Source organism: Chiroxiphia lanceolata, chromosome Z, assembly GCF_009829145.1.
Source record: "Chiroxiphia lanceolata isolate bChiLan1 chromosome Z, bChiLan1.pri, whole genome shotgun sequence".
Taxonomy (NCBI): domain Eukaryota; kingdom Metazoa; phylum Chordata; class Aves; order Passeriformes; family Pipridae; genus Chiroxiphia; species Chiroxiphia lanceolata.
Window position 1 is genome coordinate 19543027 of NC_045671.1, and position 22189 is coordinate 19565215.

At 41.9% G+C, this 22189-nt stretch overlaps 1 long non-coding RNA gene across 1 annotated transcript; it reads right to left on the minus strand.

Moving 5' to 3' along the window:
- Positions 1-12617: 12617 nt before the first annotated feature.
- On the minus strand, positions 12618-13790 carry LOC116780464. Its single transcript, XR_004354487.1, has 3 exons — positions 13729-13790; positions 12978-12983; positions 12618-12628 (listed from the first exon to the last, which is right to left on the minus strand). It is a non-coding gene; the product is annotated as an uncharacterized LOC116780464 (long non-coding RNA).
- Positions 13791-22189: the final 8399 nt, after the last annotated feature.

Consider the following 22189-nt stretch of genomic DNA (forward strand, 5'->3'; position numbering starts at 1 on the left):
AGGCAATAGCCCACCCTCAATAAACCATTCATGTCAAATATGTTATAGTCAGTGTCTGCACAGGTTTCATAATACTGCCACCATTTTGTCCTGCAAAGCTATGTCAGTTATTTATAAATTATTACCATGATGACACTGCAGTATATTATAATGAATTAAATTAGCATTTCATATGTCGAATTGCAAAGCACTGAAGACGTAGTTATAATTATCTCAGAGGGATTAAGACCCTATCTAATCCCTTTTTCAAGTTTACTTCAAGATGGTATTAGTTAGAGGGTTCCACAGGAGAGGAATCTCTGTATTTCCTCATTGTTATGCTGAGCAATAGCAACTTATTTCCCTTTCCAGGAAGATCCATCAAATTGGTTGAAGCAAAATGCCAGGGCCTAGCAGGTGTTGCTTTTAAAAGCTTGAATGGACAGACTCTTGTTTTCCTCTCCTCCCTACCTCAGGTAGAAAAAATATCAGTGACAGCTCAGGAAAACTTTCCTCCTTGGCAGAGTCTGTCATCTGACCATGGATGGCAGTGGTTGACCTCTTTACTTGAAGCTCCCTTTGTGCTTTGGGTGAGCAAATGTCAGAGACTGAAATGGTTAATGATTTATGCATTCTAGGAGACTTTTACAGGCTTTTGACTTGCATGATACCTCTGATGAGCAATTGGGCCCCTCCTTCCCTCCAGTGCTGAAGGTGTGAAATCCTGAAAAGGCAAGAAGCCGAGCTCGACCTCTGCTGAGCAATCAGGCCCCTCCCTCCGTCTGCTAATTTGGAAAGGCGGGAACCAGGAAAGACACAAAAAAAAAACCTCAGCACAGACCCAGGAGATGTTTGGAGGCTCGAGGCACGGCCCGTGACACTGACCATGGATATAACTCACAACTTCTTGACCATGGATATAGCTCACAACTTCTTGGAGTGTGGGGGCTTCCTTCCTTCACCCCCAGCAGATCAAGGCCACCACTTCAGACATGGAAGCATCGTTGGACCCCGTGGGCGGTGACTATATACATCTGTCCACTCTCAGCTTTTCTTTCCCTTACTTTCCCTTACTGTCATCCTGGGTTTTTTCTCTCCCCTATGCATTTTCTTCGCCCCCCAAAGGTTATCTCTGTATCACATTGTTGTATGACAGCACCCAAACTGCTAGCATGCCTGTTGATACAGAATTGTTAAAATAAACCTTGCCAGTATATGTTTTCAGACACTGATTATTTAGTGTCGTTTCACTATAATCCACCCCAAGGGAATTATTGATAAAAACCTGAGTTACCCCCTCTCCCCTTTTCCTGGGGCGGGTCGTAACAGCAAACACACCACATCTTGCTTGGAAAAAGCCATCTCAAGTAGAACAGCTGCCTGGTGCCCAACAAAAATGCAGAAGTGATTTAACCCAAGGATATCCACTGCAAATAAATACTGTGAGGCCAAAAGCCAAAGATTTGTTGGCCTGGCAAGGAGTTACTGCATGAGCAGGAAAGACCCTCACATAGTTAGCAATAACCCATTTAACAATTAATGCAGGTTCTCCACCATGTAAATGAGGAAAAAAAATTTTAATGGAGAAATGACATGGGCACAGCCAAGTCATTGAGCTCTCTGAATGAAGATATGAGGGAAGCTAATGCATGATTTTGTCTCTCTCTGATTTCACTTCTGTCTTTTGTCACATGAATATCTATGCCTTAATATTCTCTTTCTGTGCCTTTCATCCTTTTGCTGTGAAGCTAGAAATGCTTGGCTAACATGTTGACTCTGTGACCCGAGACTCCTGAATACCTTCCAGTGCAGTGAAGGGCCTCAGTCATCTCCAGCATCTTTCCTTGGTGTTAGTCCAGGTCACTTTTTTCATTGTTTTTAGTCCGTTCAGCAGAGGAGGAAAACATTTCCACTTCTGTAACTGCCAGCTCCCCTTGTTCTGTCAGGACACAGAACCCTGTTGGGTGAGTTTAGTTGGTGAGCTGGCTCTGCTTTGGGAGTGGTTCCCATAGTGCACAAGCATGAGTGCAACTATGACAACTGGGATGGGAACCTAAGGGAAGGCCGCTGTCTGTGTTACTAGAGGTGACATGTGTTCCTGGAAGTGGGTCACAGTTTTCATAGAATCAGGGAATGTTAAGGGGTCGGAAGGCACCTGAAATATCATCTGGTCCCAACCACCCCTGCCATGGGCAGGGACACTTCCCACTAGACCAGGTTGCTCAAGGCCTTGTCCAACCTGGCCTTGAACAGTGCCAGGGATGGGGCATCCACAACCTCCCTGGGCAACCTGTTCCGGTATCTCACCATCCTCCCAGTAAAGAATTTCTTCCCAATATCTAACCTAAACTTCCTTTCTTTTAGTTTTTACCCATTAGTCCTTGTCCTGTCAGTACAGTTCCTAACAAAGAGTCCCTCCCTAGCTTCTCTGTAGGCTTGGTTCAGATACTGGAAGGTTGCTATGAGGTCTCCATGCACCCCCTCTTCTCCAGGCTGAAAACCACCATCTTTCCCATCCTGTCTTCGTAGGGGAGATGCTTCTGTACTCTTGTCAACTTCACTGCCTTCCTCTGGACTTGCTCCAACAGTTCCATGTCCTCTTATGTTGGGGACACCAGAACTGTAGACACTACAGCAGGTGGGGTCTCGCAAGAGCAGAGCAGAGGGGGAGAATCACCTCCCTCGACGTGCTGGCCACACTCCTTTTGATGCAGCCCGGGATTTTGTTGGCTTTCTGGGCTTTGAGCTCACACTGCCAGCTCATGTTGAGTTTTTCATCTACCATCCCCTCCCAAGTCCTTCTCTGCAGGGCTACTCTCAATCAGTTCTCCCTCCAACCTGTAGTCGTGCCTGGGATTGCCCTGACCCAGGTGTAGGACTTGCACTTTGCTTTGTTGAACTTCATGAGGTTTCCATTGGCCTACCTTTCAAGCCTGTCTAGGTCCCTCTGGATGGTATCTCTTCCCTCTAGTGTGTGACTGCACCACACAGCTTGGTGTTGTGGCAGTTTGAGCCACATTAGAAATCCAAAATCCAATTTCCAGGCTTCCCCCCACCACTTTCCACTTTTTATCCCAACATTGGAGAGAAACTTTCAGGCCAGAGGCTTCTATAGGTAAAGGGGGAAGTATATACATTTATTTACACAAATAAATACTATAGAAACTAAAGGCAACTATATATATATACATGTATGTGTGTGCGTATATATATATATATATATTACATTTCTATCAGTCCCTTTAAGACCCTCCCTTTAACTTTAGTCCAGGAGAAGCCTTTCAAGGCTGCCGCATAACACAGTCTCTCTCTCGTGGGAGTGTTCTGGGCCCAAACGCTCCCCCCTCACCAAGCTCCAGCTCTTTGTTGCAGTTTTTCCTTCCCACGAAGTCCAAGAAGATAGCTTTGAGTCCTTTCTCCTCAGTCTGCTGTGTGATCTCTCCCTCTCAGCCTCATACCTCAGTTCGTAGGCTGCTGCAGTGTAGTTCATCTTATCAAGCGTCCTCCGAGTCAGTTCTCAGCTGCCCCCGGTCAGCTTTGGCACAGCAACTCCCAAGCTCTTGGCCCATCTCCAATTTCGCCTGGGATTCCTTTCCTGTGCGCTGAGTTGATTTGTTAACAGCCCATCCACTTGGCTCTGCTTAAATGCTGAGCCTTAAAATCCACCCCCCACCAGCCTAAATGTAGTAGAGGGAAAAAAGCTCCCTAGCCTTGGCCACAGGCAGAGTTCAGTCCGCTGTCCCAAGCGTCCCGCAGCTGCAGGGGGGGGAAAGAGGGCCTAGCCTCCTCCCTCTTACCTCTCAGGTGCTGTGAATCTCTTCCTTCACAGCACACACTCCAAATGCTACCTCCAACTCCGGCCTAGGCAGAGTTGGTGGGGCCGCAGGGTTCCCCTCTCCCCGCCCAGGGCGGGGGAAGAAGGAGCCCAGCCACCGCCTGGCCTTCTCCACCTACACACAGCAGACACCAACAGAAGAAGTGCCAACAGCTTCTGGTACTGTGTATATATGATTTTGAGCAGAAGCAAACAACATGGACGGTGATTGGCTCTCCAGGGAACACTGCCCTGGCACCTAACCACCTCTGAGCCCCCCTCTCTCAACGGGGGGCCAATCTCAAACTATCACAGGTGTCATCAGTGAACTTGGTGACATCCGTAAACTGAGGGTGCCATTGATCCCACTGTCCCTGTCACCAGCAAAGATACTGAACAGGATCAGCCCCAGTACTGACCCCTGAGGGACACCTCTTGTCACTGGACTCCACAACGACAATGAGCCACTGACCAAAACTCTTTCCATGGCCAACCAGCCAGTTCATGCAATGCAAACATTGGATGATCTTTATGAATATGAATCTCATCACAGCTGTTTGGTCTTCATTTCTTCTCTGTGGTGGGCTGACTCCAAAATAAAGTGTACTTATTGTCTGTATTAAGAATTGCACGTTACCTGATTTTTGTCTAGCACAGAATAAAAGATGCTTAGCAAGATGTAAGCATCAGCAGGATTTTTTCCCCCCTAATAGTTACATTCAAACAAAATGAAGATGCACCGAAACTTTAAGAACTGTATATTCCAGCTTAGGTGATAGCAAGGGGAATGGCTTTGCTTAAACAGAACAGCGTAAAAAATTTTTGAATTCCATGAGCCATTGCAGATGGTATCTGTTGGTACTTCTGACAGGACTCCAATGACCAGAGTTTTGGGACAGATCTGCCAAGCCTTTCACCTACAATGTCTTTCTGCAGGAAACCTGGAGGAATTTTAAACTGAAAATTTAATTCTAGAATGTTTAATCTTTAAAATAAAGAAAACGTAAAGTGACGGGGTCAGAAAGGAGGGGGTGGAAAAAAGACAAGAGAGAAAGGTTTGTATGCAGTTCCCTTCCCTGCCAGCTTGCCCCTGCTAACAGTGAACTCAGTGACTTTGCTGATAGCAGGATTTTTGGGTCTGTCCCCTCCATCCCCCAAGGTCCAGCTGATGTTCCTCATCCGTCACTGATGCCCAGTACTCACACTTTTCTTCTCTCATCTCGTCCCTGTGGGACCCCATGAGAAGGAGGAGAGGTCACTTCATCCTTCCTTCCAGCTCTCACATATCCAGCTGTGGAGAGGTACAGCTCCTGTGCTACTGGGAGTAAGCAAAGCAAGCGTATCTTCTGCGCATCAACTTCCCTGCTCTGGCTGTTACCACACCCAAATATTTTCCATATTCTTTCGCTCTGTGCATGTGCAGTACTTTCCCAAAGGTGCAGGACCATCCTTGAGGATTTCCTTTAACAGAGAGGTTTGGTTTGTTGGGCCTTCTTGGTTTTGTTTCTTAAATTCCTGCATGCTGTGATTTCAACAGTGATAGAGTATAAACAAGTCTTGGCAGATCTCCAGCTAACTTAAGCAGACAGAGTTCTAGTGACATGGGTGGACTTGGACAATTCACCGGTGACATCTGAAGACAAGTACCAGAGGCTCCATTTTGCTGACAAAGAAGACAATGGCAAGCCTCTCACTTACTTCATGAGAAGCATAATCTGACATTTAAGGCAATATCTGGAGAGATTTGCTTATGGGAACTCCAGAGAACTTACAATAAAATACAATTAATTCTTTCCTATGTGTGCCCAAATGTGTGGTCACTTTTTCAATTACACCCCTACTCTTATTCTGTTGGGTAATGAGGGAAAACAATTTGCTTTTGCTTATAGCACTGTATTTTCCCCCAAAGCTTACGCAATGGCACTAGGCCATTTTGCTCTCATGAAATGTACCAAGGCAACAAGAAAAAAAAACAAAACCCCATAACCGAATAGTTGTAAAACATCATTGAAAGGATACATAATGAGTTCCAAGGGGTTTTATTAAATGGCTTTAGGAAAGCTTAATTCCTTAAAATTGTTTTTGAGGTGAACATGTATTTAATTATATTTCAATAGGGTTTAAATGCTTCCTGTTATTAGCATTGTTTGGTGAAAAGCTCCTATGTTTTTTCAAATGTATCCCTTAATTCAAATCCTTTCCTGCAATTTGATTTTCAGAGAGAAACTGTTTTTAATGCTGATTACTATTTCCATGAATCTCAGGCAGGTAAAAGAACAAGTTATTGGAATAATTTCATTTTGATGACCTATCAGCTGCTAAAAAGTCTTAAATGACAGTGATTGCAAAGTAGTGCAATTAGGCTAAATAAAGTCTACAGGCTGTCCTTCCAGGCTCTCTGAAAATTGCACAGCAAGTCTGATTGAAGCAGGATGTCATAACAAATTTGTGTGAAGATGTGGTGGCTGGAGCATGCTGAAAGGATGTAGGGAAGAGGGACGCAGCATGAGCTGTGAAGGAGCGAGGAACTGGGCTCTCTCATTTCTCTGTTTACCAGCATAAACAAATCCAGGCAGGATTTAGCTCTCAATTTTTTATCCTCTGCTTCCAGTGCTGCACTGTGTTGGCTTTGTTGCACAGTCTGTCCTGTCCCAGAATATTTATGGAGTTGCATAGCATGACATTTAAAAATTGCCCCAGGGCTTTTTAAATGCAAAAAAGCAACTTTGTATGGGGAGCAAAAAAAAGGATGGGGAAGACCCAATGAATTCGTTACTTCCTGCCTGAGATCAGGCTAGCTTACCTGCTAGCCAAATACCTCTGTTTTTATCTTGTCTCACACACTAATCAATCCTACTACCACTTGTAGTGGAAACAAAGTCACTTTCAGGGGTTGCATGCTTATAATCTCACTGTATGAACATAGAAAGTTTACTTTTCACAGAATCACAGAACAGCAAAATACTCCAAGTTGGAAGGGACCCTCAAGGACCATCAAATTCAACCCTTAGCCCTGCGCAGGACCATCCCCAAGAGTCATACCATGTACCTGAGAGTATCGTCCAAACACTTCTTGAACTTTCATTTGTTAGCTAGGATCCCTCCAGGCCAGGACACAGCTGAGTTGTCTCAGCTATACCATAAGAAGGTTGCTGTACCAAACCCTTCAGCTAAGTCTATGAATTCTCAGCATACTTGTCTGGCTTTTGTAAGGAGGATTAGCATGTCCAGTTGAGAAACATTACCTATTTCCAGTCTCAGGCAGCAGTAACAGAGTCAAGTCCAGAATACACTTGACTTTCCTTCTGATATTCACCTCTAAAGAAGACTGGTTGTTGCAAAATCCTACTGCAGGAGGTTCCCTTCTGCAAAAAATGATAGTTCCTTACAGGAATTGTCAAAAGATTGTATCCCAGTCTCAAGTATGTTGCTGCTTTGGCTTGGCTGCTCTGCCCAGTTTAGCTGACTTTGACCCCAGAGATTTTCCACCGGAATTGCTAAAGCAATTTGAGACTGGAATATTTTGCAAATGTTTTGTGACAATTTGATTTTTTTTGTAAGAACAGCAACTGGCACTTTGAATTTATGGCTACTGTGCTTATGGTATCTTTATTGTTTATTTAACTAGTTCCTTTGGAGTACTTTGTACTTACAGAGCGTATATATAATTTATTATTGCCCCTGCTCAGAGGAAATTGCAATGTATATCAGATAATGTACAACACAATGAGGAATGTATATCAGATAATGTACAATACAGTGACCAATGAAAAGTTAAAATGATACAGCTTACAATTGTGATTGTTGCTTCATCATAAGACTTTTGTCAGTTTGTCATATTAGACAAGAAATGGAAGTGGAGTTGACAAGGCAAGTTGAAAGAAGCACACTGAGATGTGGAACAAAAGCACTTTGTAACATAGCTTTAATCTTTAAGCTATTCTTCATTTGTGGCTAGTTTGCTGTAACCTACCTAGGTCTCACATCTACCTCATTTTATCCAGCTTCAATTGAGTATTAAGGCAAGTAGTTGTTATGGAAAAATAATTCACTTTTATTCCTTTGACTGCATTGATATATATTATTTTCAGTCAGTATTTTAGCAAAACTAATTCAACCATATACAAATTAAGACATCCTAGACAGGTCTTGGGAAACCCAAGGAGAAATCTGAGGCTCACATCTTTGTCTCTAACTGTTGTGGGGTTTTTTCCCAGGCTGCTAAAGTTTTCCTTTGTGTCTTGCAGATATGTATTATGTTCCTCTGATATTAGGAAATGCGTCTGAATCTCCTATTAGGGCAGTTTGGGACAGGGCAGTTAGAATGTTAGTACCATATGTAGAAGCCGAGAAGATAAGGGGCTAATATGTATGTCTGAAACACTGATATCCAGACAGCCATGGAGCCGACCAAGGATTGTTGGTACTAATACACCAGGAGAAAGAACCAGATGTGACTGTAGAAGGGGCCATAGGGAGGTAGGACAGCACTTTTCTGGGAAAACAACCTTGTTCAAGTCCTTGTATATAAGAACAAAACAGACAAAACAGTACAGAGCAAGTGCAAGAATGATGCTGAGAAGTGGACTATAGGGGGGTGTCCTTCCTTCTTTCCTTCCTTCCTTCTTTCCTTCCTTCCTTCTTTCCTTCCTTCCTTCCTTCCTTCCTTCCTCCCTTCCTTCCTTGCTTCCTTCCTGCCTTCCTTCCTTTCTTCCAACCTTCCTTCCTTCCTTCCTTCCTGCCTTCCTGCCTGTCTGCCTGTCTGCCCTCCTGCCTTCCTTCCTGCCTTCCTGCCTGTCTGTCTCCCTCCCTTCCTCAGGGCTGGCACAGCACAGGGCTGTTTCTTGGTGTCTTGGTGGTTGTTTTATGGCCTTCAGACTGAAATACAGCATTGTGTTATATGTCTCTGGCCCTTGTCAGGTTTTCAGCTGTGCTATATGATCATGGGTTTCAAGAACCAGTCTGTTTGCACAAGTGCCCATCTTTGGAGGCGCAGGAGGGTTTCCTCTGGATAGCACAGACCATGTGGGAAGGACAGCAGATGCAGCTGACCTGCTGGATCTCAAAAGCAACAGTCAACTTCAGCTGTAGCACTCTCAGATTTCCTTTACAAAGGCTAAGTTAAACAGTATAAAACCCTTTGAAAGTTAAGCATTCACCCGCTACTGTGTAAAAGCCTTTATAAGGGCATAAGCCAGTGATACTGTTTTATTGTTGCACAGAACATTATCAGCACAGCACAGCACCACAGTGGGAATGAGGGATCTGCAGCTCCAGGCAGCCTCCTGTTGAAGGCTGTATTCCAGCAGCATTGCAGGTGCAGTGCAGTGACCATTAAGAGTAACTGGAGCAAGGCGCTCTACATTAGCCTCATCTGCACTAGTTGCAGTGGGAGAGCATCGAAACAAAGCCAGACAGGTGGTTTAAAAGTCCTAGGATCTGTTCTACTTGAAAACTACATTTGGCTGAGTTGGCGGTGGAGGTGTATTGCCATTTTCCATGTCAGTTACGGGTTTATTTAAAGATAGTGATAAACATGGTTAAGTAAGAGAATCCCTCAGAAGTGCTGGAGGTTCTGGGAATATCGAGTCCTAACTCATACACAGCCTAGTAAAAAGAGATAGATGTAGACTGAATATTGTGTTTTATAGCTAGTAGGATAATAATTAAAATGTACAGAAGGAGAGTTTCTTAGTCTTGTTATAGTGAAACATCATCATAAACTTAGCAGCTTTCCAAGTATACATTGTGGTTTTAATAGGAGTTATATGTTTTCATGTATCTTTCCTTTAAATGACATTCATTTCCTTCAGGTCTTCATGTACTTATTCAGGCTTCAAAAGCAGTGTATTTGTTATAAAATATTCTAAAACCTGTTTGATTTTTTTTTCCTGTAAAACAATGACAGCCCAGTAGAATTAAAGATGAAAAAGTCCCAAGGGTTTTGGGGTTCAGATAGGTGAACTGAACTTTACCACAATCTGACATTGTCAGATGTGTGCTTTTGGTTTTGGACTTCAGTGGAAGCCACAAAGTTTAAATCTTTCTTTTTATATTCATAGGCTCAAAATATCAAATTTTCATATAATTACATTTTAGTCCAGCCACTGAACACATAAGAAAAAAAAAATGTAATCAAAACTTGCCACCATGTAAAGAGAAACCACTAGGCTTTGCTTTCATATATCTGCTTTTTCACATTAAATCTCAATAAAAGTCTGGTGATTTTTAGTTTCAAATGTTCTTCAGTAGTAACTTGAGATGTCTTTAAAGAAATCTTAGTTTTTTAAGAGGGTGTTGGACAATTGCCTTTTGAAAAACAGAACTTTTATAAATGTTTTCTGTTGTGGTGAACACAGTAAATCTCTAGTCCCTCTTTAAAAGATCTGCCAGCAAAGAGAAAATAATCTTCGGCTTGGTTCTATTTGCCTTACCTTATCCATAGGCCAGATCCTGCTCCTGCTAGCCTCCTGGATCAAAATATTTATAGAATTTTTGGCACTAAAATCAACCCTTAATTTTGCAAGAGTTATCTGCAGTGGATCAGCATAATTTACAAAAATACTGTGATTTTTTACTGTGGGTTTTTTATCCCTTGCTCAGTATGCACCAATTTTATTCTCTTGTCATCTTTCCTTCCCCATTTGGTGTTCTGGAAGTCTAGCTAAGCTGCTTAAAATAATTTTCTCATTCATCAATCATTTATTCCATTGCTTTCCTCCCTCTCCTGACCCCAATGAGTTGCTTACTTCACAGGTTTGTTTTGAAAAATTGCTTTCTGCTCAGTAGGACCAACCTTCTCTGATCTGTATTTCTGTAGAGACCATATCAGCATTGCCTCAAGAAATGAAGTGCATCAGAGTAAAAGCTCAGGCTTATCTTTTCTAGTCCAGCTGCTGACCAAAGATTAGTGAATGCTTTTCTGACCTTTGAAGACACCATTTCAAATTCTTCTTCTTGTTTCAAGGTCAAATGGTTACCTCAAAATCAGTGTTTCATAGTAGTGCTATTATTTTGATGAAAGTTTATTTCATCTTCCTGGTGAGCATATGTTAACTCTATGTGGTATTTTAAGGCAGACAGAAATGCTTGGAATTCATTATTTCAGGAAACAAAAATGGCAGACAGGAATCTGTATTACCTTTAGGAAATATTTGTCTATGGCCCTTTTTTCTTTCCTATGGAGGAGCTTGCAGCCTTTATTCTATGCATTCTCCAGGGATCTGAGTGCAACAGTAAGCAATAGTGCTCAGTTGCAACAGTGGGAGAGTGATTTGCATGGGATCTGGGAAATGTGGCAGATCAAGGAATTAAGTCTTAAAAAAGAAAAAAACTCAGCTGAACATCAGATCTGCAGAACAGGCAATCCTACTGCACCAAGAGGGGGATGCAGGAGTAGGCAGAACTACAACTTGGTTAAAGGGTTTTGGTGATGAAGAGCCCAGGGTAACGAAAGCACCAAGCCTGACAGAGTTCAAGAAGCGTTTGGACAATGCTCTCAGGCACATGGTGTCACTCTTGGAGATGGTCCTGTGCAGGGCTGAGTTGGACTGGGTGATCTTAGTGGGTCCCTTCCAACTTGGCATATTCTGTGACTCTGTTATTTTATGTTTCTGTAATGGTGGGAGTCAGGAGGAGCAGGATGTCTTATGGAGGAGCTGGGCTTGCATTCTCATCCAAGCATCTCAGCCCTTAGGTATGTGTGAGAGCTTAATGTTTATTTAGGAGATGAACAAGGTTTGGTGTCTTGGGAAGATGTGGTTCTCCTTCAGCTATCAGAAAGGAGAAGTATGGAAATCAAAAAGGAGAAGTATGGAAATGACTAGCATGCCAATCTCTCACAGCAGGGATTTAGGGAGCTGTTTTTCCAAAGGCATCTGTCAGACCCAGCTGACACTTCAAGCACAAGGAAATACCTGGCACTATCTGTTCCTTGTGAACATGTTTTTTATACTCCCTTCTCACATGCTTGCTTTTCTCTCATGAGGTTTTGTTTTAGGAAAGGCAATAACCAGCAGATGTATCTGAGCTTGAGCTTTGCCGTTTTGACCCTGTTATCCACTGTCCCCCTGGACTAAGGGTTAAGGCTATTAATGAGATACTTACATTTAAATACTGCAGCTAACTGTTACTCTAGCTTGCTACCTAGAGATCATTCAGGCCTAGATCCTCTGTCAGTTACCCTGTGTCCCATACAAATGTGCTCAGCATGAGCTTTTCACTGCCTATCTACTCGTATTTGCTGAAATTATCTCTAGGAGAAGAAAAGTCTGGTCTGGGAAATGAATTTACCTGTCTTTTCCACTACAAGGTCTGCTTCTCTTGTGTTACTGCTGGGACATATTGCCTTACTTAACCTATACTTTTGACATAGGTAACAATTTTTACCAGTTTCCTCAAACTCCTTTTCCTTTAGAGGCAGCATAAAGGATCTGTAGCTTTTAAAATTTTTTATACATTTTTTTATTGTTGTTTTTAGCTTTGCCTGTCCTTGAAAGACCTCATTCCCTTCCCAAAACATTGCAGGAAGGAACAGAATGTACTTCTGCTTTACAGATAGGAAGTTAAGCAGAGGCAAAGCTATCAGAGAGCAGTTGAGGGGTACAGATTCCATAAATCCTGTAAATATCTATCCTTAAAAAATCTTATTAACTAATACTGAGAGTCCCATCTCTCCCTTCCAATAGAAGCTAGAAGAACTGCTGTTGGTTTGGACTCTGTTTCTGCAGCACATCTGCATGAGCTCTGGTAAATCCAGTCTAAGTCTGCCTGGGGTTATGCAGGTTTCTTTTCTGAATAAGATTGAAATGCTACTTCTGGACTTTGCTCTTCTGACTGTTCTGTCCCAAAAAGCAGTAACACTGCCCTAAATTGTATCTGCTTTGCAGATTGGATGCTTGAAGTTGCACATAGGATTTGTGTATTTTGTAGGACAGGAAGATGTTTGTGAGGTTTCTTTTGGAAAGTGTAACTCTTGGTTTAAGATCAATTGCAGTTAATAATGACTTTCCTTTAAAAAAGCTAATCTGATTTCACACTAAAGCCCTTTTCTCTCTTTTAACCATCCTAGTGGGGGCCCTACTTGCCACAATTCCCCAAGAAAGAAAACTTCTTCAGTTTCAGCTTTTTTGGCAGAGAAATAATTTTTGAGTCATGATGAGTGGGATGGCTGGGTTCCTTCAACCCTAACCTGTGCTTATTATTGGCTTCTTGACTCCCCAGTGCCCTCAAACGCTTTTCTAACTGCATGGATCACCTGTTCTTCCTGGGGCTATCAGCTTGATGAGATCTATACATGATCTGTTTTTGAAACAATTACTATTTTAATACCTCTGCTACAATCCTGGACTGCTTATTTTTGTAAATACTTGAAATAACTTTAGTTCTTACATTCCTTTAGTGAGGAGCAATTAAGCAAAGAAAGCCCTCTATTTTATTTCTTTATTATCTTTTGTGGCTTGCTTTTTTTTTCTCCAACAATATCATCAGTCCCTATAAAGCTTGCATACAGTTTAAAATAAAGACACTAGTTTGCAGACTAGTAGCCTAGTCACTTTTTGTCTGAAGTGTTGCATGTTGCTGTCAAGAAAAAGCCATTCTCCTCCTCATCCATGTGCTGCATCTCCTGCTAGCATGATCCAGCTTTGAAAATTCAACTTTTCTGACTTGGCATTACCCTGACTTCTTTGTTCCCAGGCTGGAAAGCTTTTGCATGGGATCCCCTTCACCTTCTGAGCTCTGTTTTCTTTGCCTTGGCTGGTCATTTTAATGATGCAGAGGAACCTCACTAATCAAAAACCTTGGAACAGATCATTTTCTTGGCCACTGAAACGTGTAGTGATAGCAGTGTGAGGGTTATGTGCAAATATATTTTATTAATATGTTTTAATGTCCTTAAGCAAAAAAATAAGCATATTGGCAGTAGGAGAATCAACAACTTCAGAATGAATGTATTAAACATAAAAGTCACTGCATGTTTTCTCTGTCAGAAGTAAAGTGTAAATTTACATGTCTGTGTAAATATACAAAGCAAGAACACCACAGGCAAATGTTTACAAGTGACGTGTTTAGCCAGTATCATTGTGTTCCAGCAGAAAGTAGAAATGCCAAATGAGAAGTCCTGGGCAGTTGTTTATTTTGTCAGATACTGTGAGTCTGGAACAACATTAGAGGAACAGTGTTTGTACTGCTTAAAGATAGACAGTGCACCCACCAAATATTTTAACAGGAAATTTATGGTTTACTTGTTAGCTGGTATCCGTAGTGCTACCCTTACCTGAGATCTCAATATCCACATCTCTTTTCAATATAACTCAGAGATTGATGCACATATCTGCTATTTCCCCAACTGTTGTTTCAGGGATGACTCTCTTGTTGCATCAGAACCAAAATCATTGTCATCCTCACTTAGAAGCAAAACCTTCTCATCTCTGTTTGTGGTGTCTTCGTCTTATCACTGCCACCACTCCCATCAGCACACTCTACTTTAAGATCACTGTCAGGATGGGGATTTAGTCCAGTCACCCAGAAAAAATTCTTGCCTGATGCTATTTTGTACTTTCCCTGCAATGCAGATTCAGTCTTTCATTGTTATAACCTTGACAAGCATTTTCTGAATAAAAATGAAGACATCTTAAGTAACTTAAAATTTTTGAACACTTTTGGTGTTTTCCTTAGTTCCTCAGGTCCTTGTGGCAGCCATGCAATTTTTCCTACTGGAGCCTCCTCCAGCAATGTGTGTTTGCTTGAATGATATCATGGTGTGGCAAGGGCTTGCAAGGGAAATCTTCCAGAAAATGAAAGGATTTTATCAGCAAATTTTTCTGCACTGTCGAGCTGTACATCCGGTAGTGAAAGAGCTGAAGAGGTAGGATGTGAAGTCTGGCCTTGCTGGGGGACAGGGCAGTCCTATCAGTCTGCTTAAGAGCATGAAAACTTGGAATTATGGCAATTAGCAGCTCTGGCAAGTAAAAAGTGTCTGTAGCAGCAGTGTCTGCAAGAATGATGCTTTCAGTGCTTCCTGGTGAAGGGGGCACAATGGAATTGTGTCACCTCCTTATCTGGGCAGGCCTTTGATGGCAATGCTGTCAGTTTGTAGTGGCACCTTGGAACAAGCCTTAGGGAAGCTCTGAGTGTGTGTACCCTCTGAGCTACAGTGACTGAGGCAGATGCTGGACCATAAGAGACATGAAAGCTTAAAAATATGGGAAAAAATAATGGTAAAAGAACAGGCAGTCACTGGATTAGGTAAAGATTTGAGGATTGTGCTTTGGACCCAATTCTGCCTAATTTCCATTCTGAGTGCTTATGACCTTATGTGGACTGTCCTTGGAGTGCCTTAGTTTCAAGGCTGGATACGTCAGAGAGGAAATTAAGTGTCAAAGCTGAACGTTCCAGCTGGGGTAATGTTGTACTGCCCTGTGTGGCTTTCCTTTCCTCCTCTCCTTTGCTTTCCTCATTTCTTACTTAGCTTTTTTATTTCCCACAGCTGTAACTGACAGAGGTGGGTACTGAGGAAGAAATACCTTTTTTTCTTGGCCATAAAAATAGTTTCCTTGGGTTTATTAGCAGCACACGGGTGTGCGTTCAGTATCCTCTCCAAAATAGACAATGACCAGGAAGTATTCAATTTGGCAACACATTTGTGGTAAGAAACATTGCTGCTTTCAAAGCATTTCACCAGTCATTAATTAGGTGCTAGAACAGAGAACTTCAACCAAACAAAACTAAGGAAAATTACATTTCTCTTTCTTGACCTATATAAAAAGCATTTTTGCTTAAATCATATTGAAAGCTTTAAAGAGACCTCTCCCCAGTGGAATATGCAGAAAAGATAAATGTCCTGCAATATGGCTGTTGATCATTATAACTTTATAGGATTTGGCTGTGTTTCCTTTTCTTTGCAAATGTTTAGTGAAAGTGTTTATGGGCTCAGAATCTAATCACGGGTAATACAGATAGGGAGTTTCATTATATGTTAAGAGCATAAACCAGAAACTTTTTCCTAATGGGTAGGCTTATCCCGTCTAAGAACGAAGGCAAAACCTTCCCATTCCTGTTTGTCCCAATGACTAGCATGGTGATTAACTCCAAAACATTGGAATATACAGTCTAATTATACAAAATTACTTGGGGAATAGCTGGGGAAATATTTAGCAGAGTCTGTAAGAATTGGGTGAACAACATATCAAAGTGCTGAAGTGTAAGAATGTTCCCTTGTCTCTATTATTGGCTGTCATTCAATAATCAGGGTCAGAGGAGAGGTGATCTGGCTTCATTTAATGTGTAAATGGACCACACCTATACAAATAAGGGAAAAGTCTCAACACATTGTATCTCCCAGTGGGGCATTGCTGTGGCACTTCTGGATCCATGTGTCTGGCCTGGCCTGTACCAGCTCTGTGTGGGGTCCCTTTACTGGGGAGAACAGCTTCATCTTCCCCCTGCTGCTGTGTGCAGCTGTGAGAGTGCACAGCAGCGAGGATGCTTGGAGCAGTGCTGGGGGAAACAGCACTGAAGCACATCTGCTTTACTGGGGTCTGGGAAGAAGCCTGTTCAGTAAGTCTGAGCTCTGCTGTTCCCTGCAGTGACAGTTGACCACATGAATGTTCATGCTCTAACATCCAAATGCAATGACAATGTATTTGTCTTGAAATACAACCTGTCCCACTCACTTCCAAATTTACACTGTCCACTGGCAGAAAAAAAATGGCCCTCCAGATACCACCTCCAGTCATCTCTCAGCCTCTATTCCTACTGCATGCTGCTGTGGATGTGCTAGTCAGTTGCTTAAAGAATTATCTGCCTCCTCCTCTGCTCATGGTCAGGAAACGCTGCAGCTGCTGGTAGTGATGTTAGTTCTTGAACAAATTGGGACTGGGAGCTGCTACTCTGCAACTTTCTTCCATTAACCTTCTTTATTCTAGTGCAACAAATTTTTCGTTATTCTTCTATGTCCTACTGGCTGATCTCTGGCAACAGCTGCCTTTCTCATATGAGAAAATTTGTTCTTTCACTCTGTTGTCACTGATTACTCATCCCTTTATATAGCCTACTTCATGAGTCATTTTGCCTACCTACCTGAACCAGCATGGTGTGCTATCCATCAGTCCCTTGTTCAGCAGCAATTACCAACCTTTTATTGCTGGTTTTTTTCTCTCAAGCATTCCTCCTAATACCAACATACTTCATTAGTTTCTAATTTTGCAAACCACGAATTGTGACATAGCTGCAGGAGCTGGAAATAGCATAACTACATACCCTCTCCTGAAGTAGGCATATGGATTCGGAAGGTAGCTAGGGCTTAATTTGCCAGCAAATCCCTTATAATTACTTTCCACGAACATTAAACCAGACAAATTTTACTGTCACATGCATTTTCTCATTTCAAAATTGTCCAAGTGGACTTAGACTCTGTGGATAGCAGTTTGCTGTATTGATGGAGCAGGATATTGCTCAAGATGAGAAAAGTCCACATTCTTCGAATTTTCTCACCGCTGCCCTAGTATGGTGGCAGGAGGTCCCAGACATAAGGCCGACTGTGCTTTTATAGATATCTCCATGATTTCACCTGACCAACCTAATTACAAGTTATTTTCTCACATGAATCTCTCTTAGTGGTACTCTGAGAACCAGAAGTTGAAATGTTGAAATCTGTTGCTAGTGTGTCACAGGCAATGCCTTGAACCGAAGACACCTAATATTATCATTATTATTTGCAAGGGGAATGAATACCAAGCAGGCCTAGGACATAGGAATAGCCATGCAGGATTAACGATATGAACAGCATGTCTTTCAGCCCTGAAATGAAGCTCAGTATAATCTCAATTGACCTTTCTGACTCATGTGTAGATAACCAAGAGGGATTGTTTGCTTCTGTCCTTTCTCAAGGTGTGGTGGTTTTTTTTTTTTTTACAATATTAGAAGAGAATGTCCAAACTTCTGCTTCATTCTCGTCGCGATCCCAGCAGGGAAGGGTACACTCTGTGAAAACATGATAAAGCCAGTCCTTGGCTATTCAATTAATCCCTCTGATATAATTTCCAGCATAAACAGAAGTTTGTTTTTAGACCCAGACAGTTTGTAAATGAAGTCAGGCCATTAAATTTATCATACATATGTTGTGACTGTTGCAAATAGGAGCTGAATATAAGCTGCCTACCTCAGACCAGGCAATTGGGCTTCCCACACGTGGGGCTTTGAGTTGATCTAGTTTCTCTCTGTGAATGGTCATGGGTCCATGCTGGGGGCTCCTGAAAGTCTGTCTTGTTTCCCCGGTTGCTGAGCGTGAGATATTTATATGATCTTTCAGGCCTTGTAAAGCCATCCATAGTACTCCAAGATATATTATTTTTCTAGTGTGTTTTATTATATTGAAAATGTTTGTTATTAAGGGAAAAAATACTTGGGCTTTTTTAAACATGAAAATGATAAAAAATCAAGTCCTTTTTTTGATTCTCTGCCATTCAGGTTGCATGCAGCTCTTTATTCTCATCTAGATATAATAGTTATTATCATTATTTTAGTATTATTTAGTATTTTTCTTGGTACTATTATTTTTCAAAGATCACAGCCTCACGAAATGCATTCTAAAAAAAACAACTGAAAAAAGGTCATCCAAAATGTCCTGTACATTCAATTAAATGCTTTTAAATGCCTTTTCCATTAATATATACTTTTCATCCGTAAAAACCATCATATAAATCAGTGCTTCAGCCAGCTGAAATAAGCATGTACCTTGGGACATGCCAAGTAGTCCTCTGTACATTCCAGTCTTGATTTAATCCAGGTTTATCTTAGCTTTGCATTAGCTAATTGGGAATAGGTTTAAGTTAAAGTGGACAAAGGCACTCTTAAATGGGAGGAAGAGTGTTCATACAGAGTATCACATTAGCTACTTTGGATGGGTGCAAAGTCTGCATGTAGAAATCTTCCTTATTAAGGTTCGTCTTTGACATATCCTTTCCTTTTTACTGACCCTCTCCCAGCTGCCATTTTTGCTTTCCTTCAGCTGCCCCATGCCTATGGCAGAATAATTGGGACTGGCACCTCAAACTTCAGAAAAAGCTATAACATAGCCAAAATTTTAGTCCTTTTAATGGCAATGAAACCTGTCAGAGGACAGTTCTTCCCCTTCTCAAGAGAATGCCTGCTGATTTGTTTACCTCTGAGCCTCAGCAAAAGGTGCCGTGGAGGCTTGGGCACTGAGACTCATCCAGCACTGAGCAGAGGACAATGTCCTGCTGAGATGGGGCTTTCAGCTGTAGTGGCATTCACCCCTCTCACACCTCAGTTGTGTTTTCTACACCATGGTACCATGGTGATGCAGCCCAGAGCATGGTGGCTGCTCTTCAATCTTTACCAGCTGCAGCCAGACCATTTCCCCAGCAGAAGAGGGGCCCTCCCCACTGGGATGGAGTATGCTGTGTGATCCACTGTTTAATGAGGTGGGCTGCTGCTCATGCTGGCCCATCCTTGCTGTGAACAAAAACATGAGACATAATATAGACCACGCAGAAAATGAAGTTTGAATTTCATAAACAGTGAAAAAGAAATAATGGGACAGAGAGGAAAGGAGTCAAAGAAAATTTTCATGTTCATGCTTGGCAAAATTAATAGCATCATTTGAAAGGGAGGCTGCACTGCTTTTTGCTATGAGAGGTTTCATTTGCAGGAGTTACATTTCATAGCAGTGTGGTAAAACATGGGTTTTGGCATTACCATGCCCATGAGAAAGTTAGGCTTTAGTGATGGAGACATCAGGAGGCCCTGGTGGCCTGTGCAGTGAATTTGCTGGATGGGATACTCTTTAGTATCCTGTTGCTTTTGGTGCAACAATAAGTTATTGCTTTCTTCTTTGTGGGAAATCCAGTAGTTGTAAAAAGAGTTGCCCATAAGGTTCACTCAATATTTTTTGAGGAAAACAAAAAATTTTGCTGGGAACGTTGGCTTTTTCTTTGAATAAAACTGTTTTTCACTTCTTAACCACTCCTTTCCATTTTGCTTGTGGAAAGATAAAGAGGTGGGTTTGGAAAAAAGCCCTCCAAAGTTGGTGACAAACTGACAGTATTTGGACAACACCAAACAAAATTTGCAGAAGTAACAACAGGGAAAAACCCCAATGCCTGCCTTTCTGAACTCCATCCCTATTCCCAGTTGATGCCAAATGACCACATTTCTTAGAGATTTTTTGTTTGAAGAAGAATTTTCTTCTGATGGTACTGTGAAGCAGGCAGTTGCAGCACCAGTGGGACACCCTGCTTGTCCAGCTCCAGCGCAGCAATGTCTGTTCTGCTGCTTCCCGCTCATTTGCATTAAAAGGGATATGAGAACAACTGTCAGAAAATTAGCCTAGCTTACTGCCAGGGTTGGATTTTTGAACTAGTCACACAGGATCTGCAATTTCTTATCAGTCTTCTGGATATTGCGTTCTTTTGGATATTGCCTAGAGATTATATGTTATAACTAGGACAAAAATATACATGGTAATTTAATAGTCACCTGGAAATTGCCATATGTCTTAACTGCTCTGTCCAGTACAGCAGTCTGAAGCGGAGAGGCCAGCACCTTACCCTTGGAAGGAAGAAGTAAATTGGTAATAGGCAGTCAGAAAACAACCAGAAAACTTCTGATTAACCCATTACTGAATACATGGAAGGTGCTAGAATATAGTCTTCTTTTTCCCCTGATTCATATGAAAGAGCTTATTGTACAGTATTATTCTCCTTATTCATGTGTGCTTGAATCATATTACATTGTTGACATCAATGGTATCTTCTGGTCATGCTTTCTGTAGGCTGATTAATACTGGGAAATCTAGAATTCCTAGTATATGGTGAGAGTTATTATGCATTAATGATTAGGTAGATATTAGTTAACATTTAATAGCATACATTTTTCTCAGAATCCACTTGTGTATGCATGGTGCTAAATGCATATTGGGTGATAATTTTCAGCAGTTCTCAATGCACTACATTAGAGTACACAGAAACACTGCCTGCTTGGAAAATTTGCCCACTTAGCTGTGTACCTGGGAAAGGATCTGCGATAATTTTAGGCATGATTTTTTGAAGGTCAGAGGATTGGTATTTGCAGAAGCAAAACATATAATCTTTCTTTCGTTAGCAAAATTAAAACAGTTTTTTGAGGTTACTGTGTAAGACAGCTGTTGCTGAGTTTCAAATGGACCCCTCAGAAAACATCCCCCCAACACCCTGCAGACAGGGGATCTATAAGGAGAGGCAGTGACTTCCTTGGTTTTAATTCCTCTTTTAATACTTCATTGCAACCACAAATGTTCTTTTCTTTTCTGAAAACTTATAAACTCAGAGAGTTGGGCTAGGTTTGCAGTGACAGTTGCGTTCAGGGACCTTGAAAACAAGAGCAGGGCATGCCTGTAAAATATTCTCTTGAAATAGGTAGTGAGCCCTGACATGCTCCAGCAATCAGTAAGAAGTTGTTGACTGATTTAAAAGCAATTTGACTGAACTTTGATAAGCATGACTCACAGATCATGATGACCAATGCATAACAGCTTTTAATTATTTGAACATTATCCTCCAGTTTGAAGAAAGCTGAAGAATCTGGATCACTCCATTTATTTGGATAATGAAATCTTTCTGCTATCCTTTCTCCTGGCACCACCAATGCTTGGGTGAAAATCAGCCAACAGAGCACCTGCTGATTTAGATGGAAACAAGCCTGCAGGCCTCAGTATTTATTTTATTTTTTCAATCATCCGTTCCCTCTCCTGCATTTTCAAAGCTCTTTTCTGACTTGCCCTTTCATTACAGCCATGACAAACACAGCACTTTGGTGTCCCATTTAAAATGTGCTCTAGACGAACCTTCTTTTAAAATTAAAGGCAACCCCTGTGTCTTTCCTTACTGGGTGAGGAGATGGCTCTCCAGGGGGTAGGGAGTCACTAGTGTGTGCTGCCAGTTGCTCTTCAGCAAAGGCTTCCAGCTGGAAAACACAGCTTCCAGCTGGATAACACTCTGACCATGCCAGTGGCCAGAGCATAGTCCTTGCCTCTCATGTAATGTTTCGTAGTTGCTGGGAAAGGGCCAAGCAGCTGAACCAGCATCTGCTCAGTCTAAAAGCACAGGGGATGTGGCTGACAAGAAGGGAGAGGGAGCTCCAGGTCTCCCAGTCTGCTATCAGCTGACATAAAATATAGCTGATTGGAAAATCAGTTTATCAGATTTTGACAGGCCAAATTGCCTCCCTGCAAACAGCTGGCAGCAGACTGAATTGACACACATCGCCAGCCCTGGCTTAAGGGTATAAACTCAAAATTTTGTCCCAGAGCACTTTATATGCTTGGCCCCTTTGGCTTTTGGATGGATTGAAGTGTCTCTGTCAGAACATCTGTCTGGAGAGGGCTGGTGTTCCTAC